The sequence below is a fragment of the Vanessa tameamea genome, chromosome Z (genome assembly GCF_037043105.1).
Source record: "Vanessa tameamea isolate UH-Manoa-2023 chromosome Z, ilVanTame1 primary haplotype, whole genome shotgun sequence".
Classification (NCBI taxonomy): domain Eukaryota; kingdom Metazoa; phylum Arthropoda; class Insecta; order Lepidoptera; family Nymphalidae; genus Vanessa; species Vanessa tameamea.
Genome location: NC_087341.1, coordinates 570,393 through 589,716, shown reverse-complemented (window position 1 = coordinate 589,716; position 19,324 = coordinate 570,393). Strand labels below are relative to the sequence as shown.

At 31.8% G+C, this 19,324-nt stretch overlaps 2 protein-coding genes across 2 annotated transcripts in view; one reads left to right on the top strand and one right to left on the bottom strand.

Moving 5' to 3' along the window:
* The window catches only part of LOC113404001 (discoidin domain-containing receptor 2-like), a 176,510-nt gene extending 176,154 nt beyond the window's left edge, over positions 1 to 356 (top strand). The window contains exon 16 of the transcript XR_010309898.1: positions 342 to 356. The gene's annotated coding sequence lies outside the window, so the exon portion shown is untranslated. The remainder of the gene's footprint in view (positions 1 to 341) is intronic.
* LOC113403965 (epidermal growth factor receptor) overlaps positions 1 to 19,324 on the bottom strand; it is a 100,925-nt gene that overhangs the window by 43,489 nt on the left and 38,112 nt on the right. The window lies entirely within an intron of this gene.

The following is a 19,324-nucleotide window of genomic DNA, read 5'->3' as shown; positions in this document are numbered from 1 at the left end:
ACGATAACAGATGGATGATTATCTAATACGGATCGATGTTCGATGGCCGACATTTATCTGGAAACAAACATGAAATGGGGCGGTATAAATAAAATGTAACCGTTTACTATCAATAACTTCGATAAAGCTCTGTGTCCACTGATAGATTTCAGAGAATATAATATTAGCTTTTATGGCGTATGGGTACAATTACAATTTATTGCTTTATAGCTGATCTATCGAACTTACTTTGTAAGTGGAAATAGCAATATCGGATACTGAATTAAGAATTGTTGATTATCTGTAAATCGTTGATCCTTTTGTTATACTTGTAATAATAATTATGTTTAAATTGAAGGAAGGAAAAATAACAAACGACTATTTTTTTTTTTTTAATTATAAATATGTTACAGTGCTCTCCTGTATGTCCTGACACTTTATATCTCAATCTTGAAATGTTGAAAACCACCTAAAAGGATTACGCTATTATGATATCCCACTCGGTTCTGCAGCGAGTTTCTACTGATATAATTTTTAGTTTAAAATTTAATTATATATTAGTAATCATACACTAATTATGGAAATCAAAAGAAGTCGGTTACTAGTCAAAATATCTCTAAAATATCTTGAGCTCATTTATTATATTTCTGCTTCTAGTGTACTCAAATCCTATCATTTACGATATTTGCATAGCCTAAGTGATACCTGAATATTTATCCTTAGATAAAAATATCGGCTACGCGGAAAAGATATTTTTATGGACACTATAATCACAGCGACGTTACCCGCTTCGGTATAAAAACCTATCTTGATTTGTTGATTAATTTTAAATTCGAAGTTGTTTTGAATAACATTCCGCGTAAATTATATTATAATGATGTATTAAAATAGCTCGTTTATTAATCATACATCATTCTAGTTTCGCTAGTATACGAATACTATCGTGAGTGAATATAAAATATCACGTTTATAAGATATACTTATAGAGTTTACTTCATTTTTAAATAAACTTTCGTTATGCTGTCACGGTTTTCCATTTGTATTGATGGTAAATAACAGGAAGTTCAGGGTCGTTCGATGCGCGGGCGCAGCATTACTTGACCGCGCTCGTCGTTTAGCGAAGACATTCAAACAAGATAGAAACGAACGAGTCTCCTGTATATGCTAATGTTTTACTTTTTGGACCATGTGCTCTTTTTCGATTTTTGAAAATGTTAGACTATGAAACGAAAGGAATACTATTGACGTATTAAAAAAGACAAGTCGATTCGTACTACCGGGATATGTATTCACTGTTGATTTTGTATTCGCTTTTGGTGCCTCACTATAATATTCTGCACGATCTGAAGCTATTATGTGATGTAAAAAACACGAATGAATACAATAATTAGATGTTGTTTTCATAGAATTTTCTAATAACACGAGGCATATTATTATTTTCCTGAGTACAATAGCGTAAGACGTTCACACTGACATAGTTAAGGGCATGTTATACCGCATACCGCTCCAGAAATAAAAAGAAGTCGGTCCGCGTCAGATAGGAGATAGTCCGGCGCAGTCGTGGCCCCGCGTCGTGGCGGCCGTGCGTCGTGCGGTTACTATCTCATCATCTCCCCGCCCGCTCCCCAGGGCTGCCATTGCTGCCAATTTATTTCGAACGGTCTGTAGAGATATTCTCGGAGACCAAGCTCAACTCTCGACGTAGAACTCGATCGAGATATTCGCTACGTCATTCACTTGCCATGTTCCAAAAGGGTCGGTCTTTTAGGACGGGCCTGCTTGACGCTTATCCTCTTCGGGAATGTTTTTGCCGTCAACTTGGTTCGACGCTACCATGTTACGCTGGATGTTGTGGTACAGATTGAGAATTTGCATTTATGGTAATTAGATATTTTGCGATAGAGACGAACATCGAGTACATAGTCATATTTGTTTTTTACACTTAGAAAACGTTTATCCGTTTTATATACACGAATGTTACTGAAACGTTAACCATACGTAGAGATTTACCTTGATTCGCCGATAGTTTTTCAATCTATGCTCAAAACCTGAATACGCGTCACATATTTTAATAGGAAATGAGGAATATGTGTACAGAAATGGTAATAAAAGTTTTTATAAATCGTTAATATTTATGTGACTGTAGAAATACGTATTTGCTTTACGTTTTTACGTACAAATATAACTACTCTCATAATTTTTACTTTCAAATTATTAGCGTTACCATACGTTACCATACCATTTAACTTTAAGATCGAAATAAACTCGAAGAAAGCCGTCGTTGTTGCATCAGTATTAGAAAAAGTAAAACTTTTTTAGAACGTCAACATTTAAAATTAAAAGCGCGTGCAACTTCAGTTAGCCAGGCAGAAGTAAAACCTTTTTGCGTTAACACACAAACGCTACACACAGAAATATTGGATACATATTTAACCTTGAAATATCGTAAAAATTCCATACAGTATCGCGTTCCTTTTAAGCTGTAACGAAAATGTTAATAAAAGAAATCTTGTCGATGAAGGAGCATAAAACTCGGGACTAGTTCATTAAACCTTCAATTAGGCATCGCGTACTAAAACACGTCAGTATCTTTGTTTCTTATGTATGAGTGAAATTCCAGAGTGCACGCGATCTCGGCGGGATGCTGCCATTGCCCGCTAGTACAGTCGCCAGTAACATCATCATAGCTAGCGTCGGTTAATACATTCAATATTTTTTGATATTATGCACATTATTTACGATATTGTTTTTATCGACCGAATCGAAGCCGAGATGGGTAATGAACAGGACGCCCGACACTAAGTTTTTAATTTGAGTTTATAATTCTCATGTACGGTTTGAAGAATAAACATTTTTATTTTTATTTTATTTTACCACCGACTGACTGATTGAAGAGAAGACTGTCGTGAATACTAATAGCGAATATATAATTTAACAAAAAACACTCAAAAACTTTACTACTTCAAATAAGCTCCTTACTCATAAATTCAAAGTGGTATTTCAAACTGTGTCACCTTTAGACCACATTCAATAAGTACTTTACTAAGTCGCCTGAAGTATTTCACTGTTAAATAACCGACTGGATTCCTTATCTTGTCAATTCTATCTGACATTTATTTATACATCTACAAGAAGTGCATGCGACTTTGATTGAATTGAAATGAAAAACCTCCCAATGATTATGTTATTAAATAAATATTAAATGTTACATGTAAAACATGATAACGGACATATATTTTCTCATTGTTGGCTATTACATATAACAATTGCTTAGACAGACATTTGGATTTTTTCTATATATATATAGACAAAGGTTTGAACAACAATTAGATTAGTTTATGGCACGTTTAACTTATTCAATGTACAATAAGTTATCGCACGGCTGCAGGACTGGTTAGACCGAAGTAGGTACTAGTTGCGTCGCCTGGCGCCACCGACTTCAATCAGCTCGTTGCCTTATAAGCGCTTACGAGTTCCAGAAAAAAACTACATTGATCCCTCTATTTATGTACTTCTGCGAAGTGTAATGAAAGTAGTTTGAACTCTAGATGGTTTTCTTTTTTGATTAGAAAACCCGACTTTCTATACGGCGAATTAGTTTTAAATACAAAACCGACGTTGTTAATACTTGTTATGAATACTTCTACAAGTATTAATAATGCAGATGCTTTTTTTATGTTTTATAAATTTGTAATCTGTCCAAGGCACAATTAATTAAAATAAGTAAACAAAACCTGTACGTAATTTTTTAAATTTTGTTGTTATATTTTGTACGTTTAAATTAATTACTCTTGCCAGATAAAAATAGCCTTAAATTAAATAATAGCCGTTGAAGTTTTGACACACTTATAATTAAGTAGGTTAATACTAGAATTTGGATGTGCTTTGATGATACGTGTGGGGTGTTTATCGATCGTTACAAGTTGTAAATTACAACCTTGGTAATATTAGATCGGTCCCGGCGATAAATATTGGATAATTTTTTTTAATCCTTCTTGCAAGGATATAAGATTCAAACTGGGAAAGCACAGATTCGTTGTTAGCTCTAAGATTCTTGTTCAGGATACAAAGAGAACCTTTTGTTCTCGATGCCATCGATTTCATATCACAAATCGATGACACCGAATAGGGATCGAATTAAAATGGTTCAAAATAATTTTAGTTACGTAATTATAGTTCGTGTAAGAATCAAAGCTATTTGTTACAGTTGAATATAAACCATTTTCATATTGTCGATATGATAAAGCTGGAGATTTGATAGTGCAGTTTAGCCCATTTATTAAGTTACGTTACATGCTACATAAATCCCAGGGACTAGAGCAGCGGCCATAATCGTCAACTAATAACGCAAACTGTAGGTAAGCGTAACGGTAAGGTAACGTAAACGTAAAGCGTAAACCTTCTCCTCAAAGGGACAGGAGGCCTTACCCCAGCAATGGGAAATTTACATGTAATGTATGTATCTACATACATACATACATACATACCTACGTAAGCGTTCATTTTATGCATGAAACAGGTACAGTGTACGTATATCTCAATCTATATTTAAGCTGGATTTTATGACGAAAGCAAAAGAAAAAAAATATATTATGTGACGTTATACTAAAAATGTAATCAAAGATTGTCATTGCATGCGAAGCTATTTCTTATGTTTATTTGTGTCAAACCAAATAACTACCTATTGTTCTAGAATAAACAACATTGTAAGTAGGTACTAGGTATCCGAATTGACCTACTTTAATCGCGAGTTAATTTGAAAATCTGATATAACTACAAAATACTTGTTCCCACAGTGATTTCATTTTCTGGTAATATAAAAAAAATATATTTTACATAAAATGTAATCTATACAGATCTTCGGTAGATTTACAAATATTTACCGACGACGTACAAATACAAAATAAACGAACAAGGTAGATATATTCTAACATAGTCCTTAGTATAGTTGCGTTTTTTTTCAAAGATGTTTCTTTATGTTTTAAATAATTTCGTTAATATAATTTATGACTTTGCAGTTATCGCTTTGAGTGAGTTCATCTAATAAGAAACAAGCGTAACTACCTAAAGTGGGAACAAAAAGCGAAGTGAGTTTTATTTTTTAGTTGAAAGTCGATTGATGGCTATTAAACGATAATGTGCTTCAAGCGCTTTTTATTTGTACGGCCACCGCCGCACGGCCGCGGCTACAAATTGGTAAGGGCCAAACACGGGTCGGACTCACGCACGATTTATATTTTTTTATTCCTTTTCGATATCGTATACAGCTGGTTATATGTCGGCCTCGGAGACGTGTGAAGGTCGCCCGCTGCTCCATCGCGCCGCGCCCGCGCCGTTCGCTCTGGACACCCACTCGCCTTTCCCTTTCTCCTCCATATGTATTTTCTCTTCAAATACAAAAAAAATTGCATCGTATACCTATATATAACTACTATATATTGCAATAATACGAAAGGCGTCGCAGGAGTCATATCGATTCACACATAACTGATGCATTCGAAATCAAGTTATACGTAATTACAGCAGCTATGATCTCTAGGAAAACATTAGTCATCGCGCGCCGTTTAGGAAATTACTACCAACGAGTTTCAAACCAAGGTGTCTTACGGACGTGGTGCAAATATTGGGCCAAGATAAACGCAAAGACTCTGGTGGTCGAGAGATAACTCGGCTCTCAGATATGTTTTGTAATCATTTATTTTATACAGAAAAAAATATTTCACTTTAGCAAGAAATAGAAAAGTGCATGGGTTTCACGAGGTAAGTGGTCACCTCATTGAAAATAGTATTGTTAGAGTTATTAGGCATACCTTCCGTTGCTAATGTGCTGCTAAACGTGGGACCTCAGCGGATATGTCCCTTGTGCCTGTAATTACACTTGGTCATTTATATACTGCAATACGCGAACCCAACGCATTGTTGATTGCCTGTAGGTCTTGAGCAGATAAAGTTACATATTCAAATATGCAAGCAAATTGTATTTTTTTTTAAATATATAGTAATGCTTTGTTTTCATCTGTAAATTGAATAAGTAACATTATAGAAAAATATTTCCTTGGAATGGATATTGATAAAGCGAATGAATAATTTAGGCTAGGCTGAGGCTTAGGTTGCACAGATAATAAAATAGCTTACAAAACATGTGACTTGTGTTCTGAATTGTCTCAACTCGGCTACAACAACTAAACATTAGATCAAGGCCGATTGAAGCGATTATCTATTTGTATAAATTTAATTTTACTTTTCTGACATAATAATAATAATAAAGCCTTTATTTCCAAACGAATTGGAACTTGAAATAAAAAGAAAAATCTTTACTGACATAGATAGGTACGCTGTAAATAAAAATGGTGAAAAAAAGCTACTGAGGTTCTTGCCAGTCCTTCTCGTTAGAATCTACTTTCCAAACCGGTGGTGACTTTACATTAAATTGAACATGGCGATTCAAAAGACCTTTTATTAGCCTACTTGAATAAATATTTTTTTGATCTGATTTGATTTGCTTATAATAATGCTAGCTCTATACAACCCTTTCGCGGTTGTGTTAACACATATTTCGGGGTGAACTAACTTGTACAACATTTTAGTTGTTTCTTTCAGAGTTCATCAGGAAAAATATACCAGAAGTTGAGCCCTCAAAACTAATACGACATAACCATAACATACAACCGGTGTCCCTAATAAAATTCTCGTTAAACTACAACTATTATTTATGTTAATTAACAGTAATTGTTTACTATATAATAACAATTATTATACAATATTTATTGATTGCATGTAGTATACATTTAGTACTTGTATATATTTATCTAGTATTTATATAGTCGTTTATTGAATGTATTGTAATATGTAAATTCGACTCAAACCAAGCTTTAATACCAAAGTTTATATATATGAGAAATCGTAACTAAGTATACATTTTATTGTTCATATTATATTAATCAAATATACATACACGTTATACTTAAATATGTGTATAAATAGAGGAACATATACTTATGTACTCTACTCTTTATATTACATTTGATTAATATAATAGATTAAGATTAAAAATAAAAAAACTGTCCTACGGCCCTGCCGTAAGGACCTCACTGTTAACGAATATATTTTGAGCTCATAACATTACGCTACTCTACTGCGGGTTGTTAGATTTACGAATATATACGTAGAATCCTATACGACGTTTTCCGTTTATCAAAAACATATATATCAATAAATAAGCAACATTCAGTGGACTGTAATGTAAAAAAACAAGACCTACGCATTTAAATCTGAGTATATCGTTAAGGCAAGTTTACATTATAATAGTTTGAAGAGGAAAATGTATATGCATAATTATATTCCTTTGTAACACAGTACTGGTATTTTACATTATCATAACCTTATGTAATAATAGATAATGATGTGTAGCTTAAAACTATACAGACAAATACATAAGTGCGTATAATAAACCTGCAACTGGAATGTACTGTATCAGTATCAGTTTCCTGAAGATTAGCTTTGCTATACGGAGTAGGCTAAAAGTATGTTTTTTTTAAAGAAAATTGAGCGAAGTGCGGAATATTCTGACTGTATCGTAATAGTTCCTTAATATTTATCAAAAGTTATTACAAATGAAAATTTTATATAAAAAAATAAACTTTTTAAAAACTCTTCAAGTGACAAACACAGGTTTTATAACGCAAATGCTTTACTTTGCGAGTGTACCTTCTTTTTGTTAAAATATATGTTTCTTTATGTTATTACATACTTAACAAATAGTAAACGTAATTTATAAAAAAATATATATTTAATTATATGATAAGAAGAATCATAATTTTGACAACTTTGTTTTTTTTTTTTTAACAAATGTCAAGACTCCTGAAATACTCAACATATTCAAAATACTAAAACTTTATAAACCTAATACACATACTATGTGATCTATATTTAATCTATAATAGTAGGGAATAAAATTCAGAAATGTCAAATGTAAACGTAGGCACCATTCTAATTACAGCTGTGAACGCGTACGAACCAGTATTGCTATAAAAACCTTCAGACAAACAATAAATGACAATTGTGTTTACCAAGAACTTGTACGGAAAATCGTTATAAATAATATAATATGTATCACAGTGGCAAATTAGTTTTATTTATATAAAAAGGCTGTAGTCATGTGTGCATGCGCCAGATTACACGATTTAAATGTCACGACAAAACTCTGTGTGGTCATCATCACCGTTTTAACTTGGTCCACTTTAACTCGATAAAACTAATGTATTTCGTTAGTTACAAAACCTTAAGAGATCCAAGTATAATGGACTTGAACTATACGGTTAGCGACAAAACGAAATGATAGGTTTGGAGCGAGAAAATAGCGTTTTGAATACAGATTTTAGTTGAGATTACAATAGGGAAATGAAATTGCGATTATTACTTTTGATTCACGTATTCGTTGAAATTAGACCACCTTTGTGTCCGGCTAATGTTAATCTGTTTTCAATCGAATACACGATTTGTAATTAATGATATTTGTTGGTCAATGCATAAAATGATCGTAATCGTAATAAAAAATAACAATAGACCTCGAACCATGTAATTAATAAACATAAAATACCTATTTACATTTACCGTTCCCTCAACTTTATTACTCGCCATATAGGAATAATTCATTAAAACAAAATGACTATATGTGAATGAAGTAAAACAACATAGAACTAACGATTATATGTGTACTTTAGTTAATTTATAAATATTTACTAATATTAGAAAAAATAACTACAATAAATCACGCGCTTGTTCAAATATTTTCAATTAAAATTCAAACGTAACCGCCATGAGATTTCGCGCCAATCAAAGAGATGTATCTTGCACGCGCCATTTTGTAAATCGAGCTATAGCGCATGAGCCCTCGACACGTTTAGAAGAAATAAAACCTACGTGGTATACGATAGCCGACGATAGCCCCGTACAAAACTTATTTGATCGGTCGTTCAACCATGTCGTCATTCCGTTCCTTTCTATTCCATACACACCTCTCTTTCGCTCGTACCGTTAAGGTGGTACTTCTGAGTTATGGCATTCCGATGTTACCACCACCACCGCGGAGGCTGTGCATCGGTCTGTACGTAACAGCGTAAGCTACATGTGGTTTTGCCTTCCTTGTTTCTTCGAATAAGTTCTTGTTACGTGTGAACGCCCTCTTTGGGATTAGAAAATTAATTGAGATGATAACGGCGGCTGTCCGATGGAATGTGCCAATTTTTTCGGCTGTTAGTAATGCATTCTTTAGTCTCGATACTTTTGACATTTAAATAAATCATTTAAGCCTCTATATAAATAGGTATAAATAAAAAAGGATTACATCATGTCATTTAATTTTTTATAGACAAATAATTATTATTTGTCAACTGCTAATCTAGTTTTGTTTTACCTTTCATAATTAATAATTTGTTTTAGATCATTGTTCATATGAGCTGGCTTCATAGTAGGCTGGCTTAATAATAATTATTAAATCAACAATGTAGGTAAACAAACAAGCAAATCGCTTCACGCCTTATGAGGACAACCAGCGCGTGATGACGTGATCAGTCGGTTCCTTTCATTTCTCTACCACCTCATAGACGACTCCTTATTTAGCCACAATCAAATAATTTGTATCTTTTATGAAACACTTATATTTTATCATAAACTTTCATTTCATATTTTTGTTTCTCATGTACGTTGCCTTTTAAACGGAAACTAGTTTAAGTTACAAAATCGTTTCAAGTCCTGTATAAGATCATCGGTTAAATTTGTCTAAAGAGTGATATTTAAAAAAAAATGTATCTAATGAAAGTAATTAGTTAAAGTTTGGATCCGGTTTCTGAAAACCAATGCAAGCAATAGAATTAAATAGTGGACAACTTATACACTACGTATTCATCGATAACGCCATCTAGTGACACAAACCAGAACTACAGGCTATCTTAAGCCGAGCCGAACGTTCCTTTAAATTTTAAAGGCATGCTGCAATAGATGGCGCTAGTTTAACTACCTTTAGTAAGTAAGAGATGGCGCTGCTAGTGCAATAACTTGTCTTATTTATTTATTTTTTCAATTCTAGGTCTTCTTTCTCTTGACATTTGAAAAAACACTTTTATATTTTGACAAAACAACTTTGAAGCATTTTTAATGAGTTTTTCATAATTTCAGACTATATTGTAACTTAAATTGAAACTTTTAATTTACTGTATCTTTTTTTTATTTTTGTATAACCTGGGGGCGTTTGTTACCTACCATTTATCTTATACACGTCTACCTATATAAATAATCAATTAGTCAATCTAGTTATACTATGAAATATTAGCCATTTTTGTCGTTGTCATGTATTGAATATTATTTCTACAAATAGTCGACGAATTTTTTTTAATATGACTCCAAAACTAGGTAAATTAAAATTGAAAGAAACGTACTTACAGTCGTAATCTATATAAATAAATAACGCTATTAACACATTACGACTTGCTATTTAATTAACATAAGCATTTTTATTGGGCAAAATTGTTATCATGGTAATTATTTATTCTGTTTACCGGGTTAATCTGAACTCATCAAACGGAAAACTTTAACAACGTTTAATAAATGAAACACCTTTTATCCCTTGGAATGAAAGACTTTCACAAATGATAGTCGAAAATTCAACAAAATATGTCGCAAGAACAGCAACGTCTCTATTGCGTAAAACGTTTAATTACTAATGATTTTGGTAAAACTATTATGTAATTATTTAACAGGTGGTTAGGTGCTATTTAAAATTATACACGTTTGTTTTAAAGAAAGTTTTAATATACTGCAAATTTCAAATCCGTGATCGGGTTACGTATGGAGATGTGGTAGGGCTGAAACATGCTCTCAGGAATGAAATCAAGTATCAGTCAATTGAAGCATGAAAAAGCCACGCAGCGCGGGCGCCGCACGGACGTTGCCCCTCGGGCTCCACTTCGCTCTCAATTAGGGCTGCCTGTCCCTCGGAGGAGTCTAGCTTTCAATTCTTTTCCAGTTAGTGACACGTTCACGTAAGACACTTTTCCAGAAGTTAGAAAATTGATCAATGTTGTTCGATCATCTATTAGTATCAACTATGTACCTATGTATTTACCTATGTACCTATATACCTATGTATTTAGTTCAGCGTGAACTAATGCATATTAATCCACCAGACGTACACTTTTAGCACAATTATAATGGTATAGTTAAAAAAAAATGATTCCAAATTTATTTTATGTAAGAAGACTTTTCAATTATTTTTGAGTCTTTTCCAGGATTATATAAAAAGTAAATCTACCAAGATTTGGGATGTAGATACGACGGAGAAGAATCAGCGAGTAGTTATTATGACTAATATACCCAAATCAGAATAATAAATACTGTCTACTTTTCCTCGTTTAACATAACTAAAATTAAACATTAGGTATACACGAATATATCAAATTTGAGTCACTTAGTTATAAAATATATTAATGAATATGATTGATAAAGGTTTTCTTTTAATAGTTGCCAACCCTGTTGCTAATTGAAATTTCGTTAACAAAGACTCCTTCAATAATAAAATGTTACGTTTTTGATAACGTAGCAACAATAAGAGTTACACAAATATGAATTATTTTATATTTTTCAGCAGATGTAATAATTTAAATAAAATAATTTAGCGCTAAGACTCTACACTCTACGTATTTTTTTTATACATATGTATATTGTTATTACATATTATGTTCTGTTATAATGTGCTGATGTGAACAGACAGAAAACGTAATCTATATTTATAACTTCGTGCAGTTCTACGATAGACCCGATCGAAAACTATCCACAATTATTGATCGTCAAAAAATAATGATTTTTGTCGATAACATACCTATATCTGCAAAATTCGTACAATCGAGATATTTCGATATTATATTCATGAAATTCAATGATTAGTTTAATATATTTATATTTGTTTAATTTTATTTATTTTACCCGAGCGAAGCCAGGTTTTTATCTAGTAATTAATAATTATCATACTGTTGTTTATTATACAGGAAATTTGAGGTTATATGCCAGAGAGGAATGAATAACAAGATTGTGACAGATTCGCGAGATCAAATATAAGCTGACATTTTACTTTCAATAAACGAGCATAAACTTGCATTGAGAACTCTATTATTTACTAATTTAATTAATGATCGATGTTTATTAATAGTCGATGTAAGTGTAATTTCAGTCTGCAAAGCTTTCTGGAAGAAACAAAGGCACTCCGAACGTAAAATGCGGAGAAACGTCGCTCTGTGATACGCTGTTTTGATGCATGTATTATTTCGTTATTGTAGCCAAAATCGCGTATTTTTGAGTTTCTTATTAAATATTATAATAGAGGATAGAAGTGGAGGCAATTAATCAAAAAGTTAAGGCTTAAAATGTACGCCCAGTAATTAGTTTTGAAAATTTAATCTTTTATTGTAAATTTTCACTTCTTCTGCAACTGCAAATGTGTGCGTGTGTAAGACATTCAAGCTATAACCCGATAACTTACATTATATGATGAAAGATTAAGCTCTGATTTGTTTCCAAAATCACACTGGTGGCAAAAATAAATGTTTTATAATTTTAGTACATTAATATTTGCGGAAGATAAACTTTTAAGTCTAAAATTAATTGGTCTAGTAAATAAAGGTAATACATAAATACTCACGTGATATTTAATAATTAAATCGATCGATAATTAGTTGCCTCATTAAATGTCAGGATATTTCACTGCGAGTAAAAATACATCAATTATTATAGTTTTAGTTACCACTACCGTAAATGTGGTCAATGCCGTTCGTTATATTCAATTCTTGGTTTCATTAAAGTTGTATACATTGATATTATCACATAACTTCATTTGTCATAATAATTTTGACATTTATAATGTATACTGCAGCTTTGACTATATTTGTAAAATATATTATTAATCATCTATTTATTATATACATCAATAATATATAAATAAACGTTAATGATTTTAGCGTTTACGGTTTAAAAATAAAAAGTATTTATATGCTAAAATGTGAGGTAAATTAACTTTTTGATTGAATAGTATTTGAGACAAGTTGACCTGAATGCAATGGACGAGGGTACTGGATTAGGGCTGCCAAATTGTATAAAAGTTGGATAAAGAGACTCGGAAAAGCTAACAATGATTACATATCATTTTATAGATTTCGATGAAATTGGGATCTATTATTATTTTTTCTATTGAAACAAAACGAATACACGGAATAAAAATTATAATTAGAGCTGAAATTGTTGCATGTAAAGTCCAGGTTGATTTTACAGTCCAAAACTAGTAGTAGGAGATACCTGTATCGAAAAAGCCGGGTTTTAGGACAATATTGGGAGTAGGTAGCAGCCCTGGGTGTAACGCACATGACGCTGATTGGGACCCGTATCTGTTTTATTTAATTACTGCGGTCCGCGCCCCTTACGTGCATCCTCTCGAATTTCTATCACTAAACTATTTCTCACTGATTATACTTCCATCAATTAAATATTATTATGTAATATTTTATTGCAACATGAGAGCTGTCTCTACTATTTCGTTAAAATGACATTTACATCGAGCTATTGTTAGAAATACTTATTTATGTAGTTACATTTATATTATAATTATATATTTAATAAACTCATATTTTGTTATTGTATCTGATTTCATAAAAGTATAATCGATTTAAGAACGTCATTCGTATGGCTTTACAATATAATACAAGATGTTTTCCCGCGCAAAAGGATTATTAAAAATAAAAAAGGGGAGTCGCGCATGGAATGAAATAGCTGATTTTTGTGAATTGGATATTTAAGTTCAGAACTATAATATTTATAAAATAAAACAAATAATAAATAAATATTCTGTGTACTGGTATTTATTACTATGTAAATTCATTATTATTTAGTCAGTTTCAACGGTGATAGGATTGCAATTGAATTATTTTGATATTATAAGTACTCGACTGCACTGTGTGCATAATTAAAGCAAAATGAATCATACACATTGTCCACGTAAAAGACTCTCAAACGCCGTCACGTGACTGAATAATCGATTTTATTATAAAAATCGAAATTTGTAAATTGTAAAAAGAATGAATTAAATATTTCAAAATTCGCAAAATAAAAACTTTAGTTCTAAATCGTGTTCTTGTTTTAATGCTGGCCAGCGATCCTTGTATTATTACTGTAATGATAATAAAATCCCCGAGGCTCGGTCTCGATATCCTAATTGATATACATTTTTCAGATATCAGCGTTAATGTTCGTAATGTGGACAAAATAATAAAAATTCTTCGAAGCAATAACAAACGGAATTTATAATTTAATGACAACCTTAATTACAGCCGGTGTGTTAATACCGAATTTGTATTATTTAAGATTAAACTCTGACACTCGAGGTAGAACTCGAACGTGGAATCTCAGGCGCGACAGTGTTGAATGTAGGATTTAAGGAATATACGGATTCATTGCATGCAGAATTCTTTACCGGAATTTATTTTTGCTTTTTCGCAATGCAACGTTAGAAATAGACATTATATTTAACATCGACTGCCGGGTGTGATATTGACAGAAAATATTTTCATGTATAATCTTACACTTTTAAATAATACTTTATTCTATTTGGCGCGGTTGTACATCGTTCCGCAATGTACGAGTAGATTCCTCGAAAAAAACCGCCAAGAAACTCAGTACTTACAGTTTTCCAACAATCAAATAAATAAGTATTTTAATTAAATACAATTATAATTTTTATTGCATTAATATCTAATATACATTTTTTTGATCACCTTAGATATTTTATCGTTTATTTATTTATTAAGTCGGTTAACTTCAAAGAACGAGTAGGCTTAATTTGGATGTTAATATTGTTTTTTTTTTAATATATTTTCGGGCTTAACTCCATCATATTTATTTTTGACGAATTTTTTTGTTCGTAATAGTTTTAATTCGGAGCGGCTCCATTTAAATTTCGTAAAGATTTCATTAGATGATATCATTGTTTTATTATGAAATATGTTTCAATATTGAAGTCGTGTATAATAGTTTTCTTAAAATTATTTTTTATTGAACAAAGTTTTTTAACACGAAATTATAAATAATATCAATAAGACAATTTGAAGACAAATATGATATGACATGTACACCAATTCATTTAAAATACATACAGTCCATATCGAATATTAATAAACAAGTACTTACCTAATCATAATTATTGTTCAAGTGTGAGGTGGTCACGAATTATTCTGTACAACATTAACAAGTAATAATTACTACGAGTCCGATAAGATTATTATACTACGAGTAGATGGTGTTTTCATATATTTTTTTTTCATATATTTCATAGTTTAAATATAATTAGTTTAATGGGCCCGGTTAATTAAAATCTTGTATTTTCGTGTTTAATGGACATAACTCATTGGTATTTTTTTTTAACAAACGTACAGAACCTTAACCTTTTTTTCAATACAATCTTACGACTCATCAACTAGTAATGTGTTAAAGCGAGACAGATGATTCGAATTTACGTTTTAAAAGGCAAATATAAAAGCGTATGTCCCAATACTAGCTCCTTCACATGAATGAGCACAGCTCGCTTTGTAAAATAAGGTCTAAATGAAACGAAAACGTTTTGCGTTGAACCTGTTCAAAGGGCCGGAGCGGTCATTTTTGTCTTCTTTATGTAATATAATACACCATTAATAAATTTACGTTATATCAGTTCTTTGTTTGCTGAGTAATTTACTGAGATTCTTTCGCTGGTTCTTCTCAGGAAATTTTCTCTCCTGAACTGGTAGTGTTTAATTTGACAATCAATAAGTAAGTATAATGCGTCTTTATTGAATAAAGGAATTTAATTTGACTTAGATGGTCCCGAATGTACGTGTAAAATTTATACAAAAGGAAATTTTAAGGGGGAACCTCTTAATTGAAATTTCCAATATGCTTTCTTAGTAGATACCTACTGACGTTATAAAATAAAACTATGTATGTTCCGATTTTCAATTTACTGGACTCAGTAGTTTTGATAGTGCGTTGGTAGTATTGAATACCTCAGCTTGTCACAAAAGCAGCCGTCAAGTAGTCTTATATGGCAGACCATAGTTGACATTATATAAGGATCCTGCATTAAATTGATTCGAATACATGTAAATTTTATAAAAGTGAATAATATCTGTGTTTATTGAGAAATACATTTCCATACAGCCTATATTCCTTCACGCTACGACCCAAGGATGCAGAGTGAGACCGGTTGAAACGGCGTGGAGCAGCTAGTTATAATCTGTAAGCTAATTAACTAACTCAAACTATATTATTCTGACAGTTGAAACCGATGGTGGGCATAAGAACGAAATTAATTGTAAATATCATTTCACTGTTTCGGCTTCTGTGTATTAGAAGTGCTTCCTATTTTATTAATAATCGTCGTCATTGAGTACTTCGTTTTCTTATTTAGAATATGATTGTTTAACGATTAGCTAAAATATATTAGCATAAAAGATTTTGCATGAACGGTTTGCCAGGAGAAATTTGTTAGATGAAGTTTTAGAAGGAATTATTAGGAAAAAAATTCGGACATCCTTTGCGCTTCACGGCATATGTCGAGCGAAATTTTGTGAAAAGATAATTTTTTATTATTAATTTCATCCCAAGGAGCACAGCATCTGTTCAGGATATTGGGTGACCCGGGTTTTTTCTTGAGGTTGCCTCGTGTACTGCGCTTGAGTAATGTTAATCTTCTATATTTAATAACGATATTTTAAGTTTTCCTTTTTAAAATTATTAATATTATATTATATGTAATATGGTCATGCAATAAATTGAGTCACGTCTTAAAACTACTAAATTACCATACAATACTGTAATTACGTTTTAAATAAGCTTCAATATTCGCCTTACCTGTAACAAAGACATTTGCGTACATTAATATTTACATTTATACCTGATAACTTCCAGATCGCTGTTAACTATATTAAGAAACGTACTCACGCATACGCAAATATCAAGATTAAAGTTGCGAAAACAGACAGCAGATGCATGTATTCGTTCTTAAAGTACAGCGCACAGAACGAGCATTATGACGAATAAAATTAATAAAATTAATTCTTTAAGCTGATAGACGCGATTTGTATGTTACAGTCAAGTATCAAGACTTTTCGTTACAACTATTAGCATCTCGGGTTCACACAATTTTTGCCTCAATTTTTTCCAACAGGTTGGTCGCAATTGTGTGCGTACGCGCAGTGTATGCATGTGTGCTGGAGTGTACATACGTGTGTGGGTACGGCATAATGATATCGAGTTTCAAGAGTTGTTCATAAAACGATAACTTTATACCTGTTGATAAACTATGTTCTTATTCTGAGAAAAGATAAACAGTCTATGTTTGAAATAATCAATTTCCAGCTGTATTGCCGTTAGGGAGAACCTGAGTGATGATACAAATATAAATTTAAAATGTTTATTGAACATGATTTTTTTTTTATTTTTCTTTTAAATAATAAATAATAATAATAAGTTATCAAATAGTTAGAAATAATAAATGCACATTTCTTTGCTTTCTTGTCATTGTAGGAGTTTCGTAAGAGAAATCAACTCCCAAGATTTTTTAATAAGTAACTATAACCGCATGCTTTTTACATTTTTTTATTCTTTTTTCAATGAGGTAACACCCGTAACTTGCCGCACCGTTTTCACGTGATGTATTTATTTTATATTGGCGTTTTATTTTAATGGATTGTAACTAAGCCCTATATGTCTGAAACTTTCAAGACTAATACGGATTATATTAGTGTTCTGTCTAATTTAATGAAACTGATTATAAATGTATAATATCAATACGGCGCTGGTAGTTTATATCCCGAGTCATCCAGAATACAAGAATGTGATCAGATATTTAAACTGCTTCTTAATTACCGAATCCAAGTGAATGAAGGCGCTACTTTCGCGCGCAGTTCGTTATACCTAATAGTATGTAAATTCGCCGGTCGCCATATAGGGATTACACTTTACGCTACTACGCGCCTGTGTGGGCGCAGCCGTAGGCAGTGCGGTTTCCACACTTGTTTCACTTTTCTCGGCCTTGACCTCTGTCAACGAAACTTCAAGCCGATTGTGTCTTTAAAATAATTTAATTTGAAAAGTTATAAAAAAACGATATTCTCTCACATGGTGTCAATGAACCCATATTTTTTTAAGTGTGCTTTCATTATTCTGTAACAAAAAAAAAAACACATCGCAGAGAATCGGAATTGCGATGTAAAATGCTGCATTATTGCCACCATTCCCTGCATGTTTTGTATAATAAATAATTTTAATTGTCATTTGTATATAATTAAGGCCTTCATAGTAATCATTCTTATGAAAATAAAAAAAAAATTGAAATGGTAACGATATGAAGTGGAAATGATTCCTTATTATTCCGTATCGTGGCAGCAAATGGACGCAAATGGAACTATTTCATTAACATGAATTAATCATCCGGTATGTTGGATATACTTAACAAATAAGCTTCGAATTAAAATTAACAACAACATACGAAACCTTTGACATAACATGTCAAACGTTACACGTGATCACGATATAATTAAAGTTGATAAATGAAAAATAGATCCGCCTTAATAAGAATTTAAAGTTTTCGTTACGAATATTTTATATTTTTCCAGCTAGCGTCCGAGGCACGTCAACGAACTTATTCCTTTTGTGTTAAAACGTTAATTAACGTCGAATTCCCTTTGACACATACAGGGTAGTGCTCTGTACAATTTCCTGTAGGTATATAAAATATACATTATGTCACTCGGAAGCGGTCTTGGAAATGGGTCATCTAGTGATCACCGCTGTTCATAGACAGAGTTACTGTAAGTTTATTAATCCTGAAATACAATTAAATTATATTTAACCTCTATCAATATTAATAAATAATAATTCCACGCTATTTAGATTTAACGAGTAACATTGCTCGCTTACTGATGAATGTTTAAGAGATTATTATTATCTCCTATTGGTATTCTTCATCATCTTTGATAAATCATAATTAAATGCCAAAAAATAATTAATAACTTCTCATCGTCTCTACAGCCTCGTCCCCCATTGCAATACGTAATACGAAACGCGAGTTCGTTTGTCAATTTCCTTTTGTCAATTTGTACAATCTGTTTAATTCCGAAAGTACATTGTTTGTTGCTAAATAGTTTTCTTACATCGATATTTCTACACTATGTTAATTTTTGACATGATTTTTTTTGCAATTGCAAATCTGTCGTAATATTTGTCAAAGTAACGAAAACCGGATCAAGTAATAAGATATTTCGTAAAAATA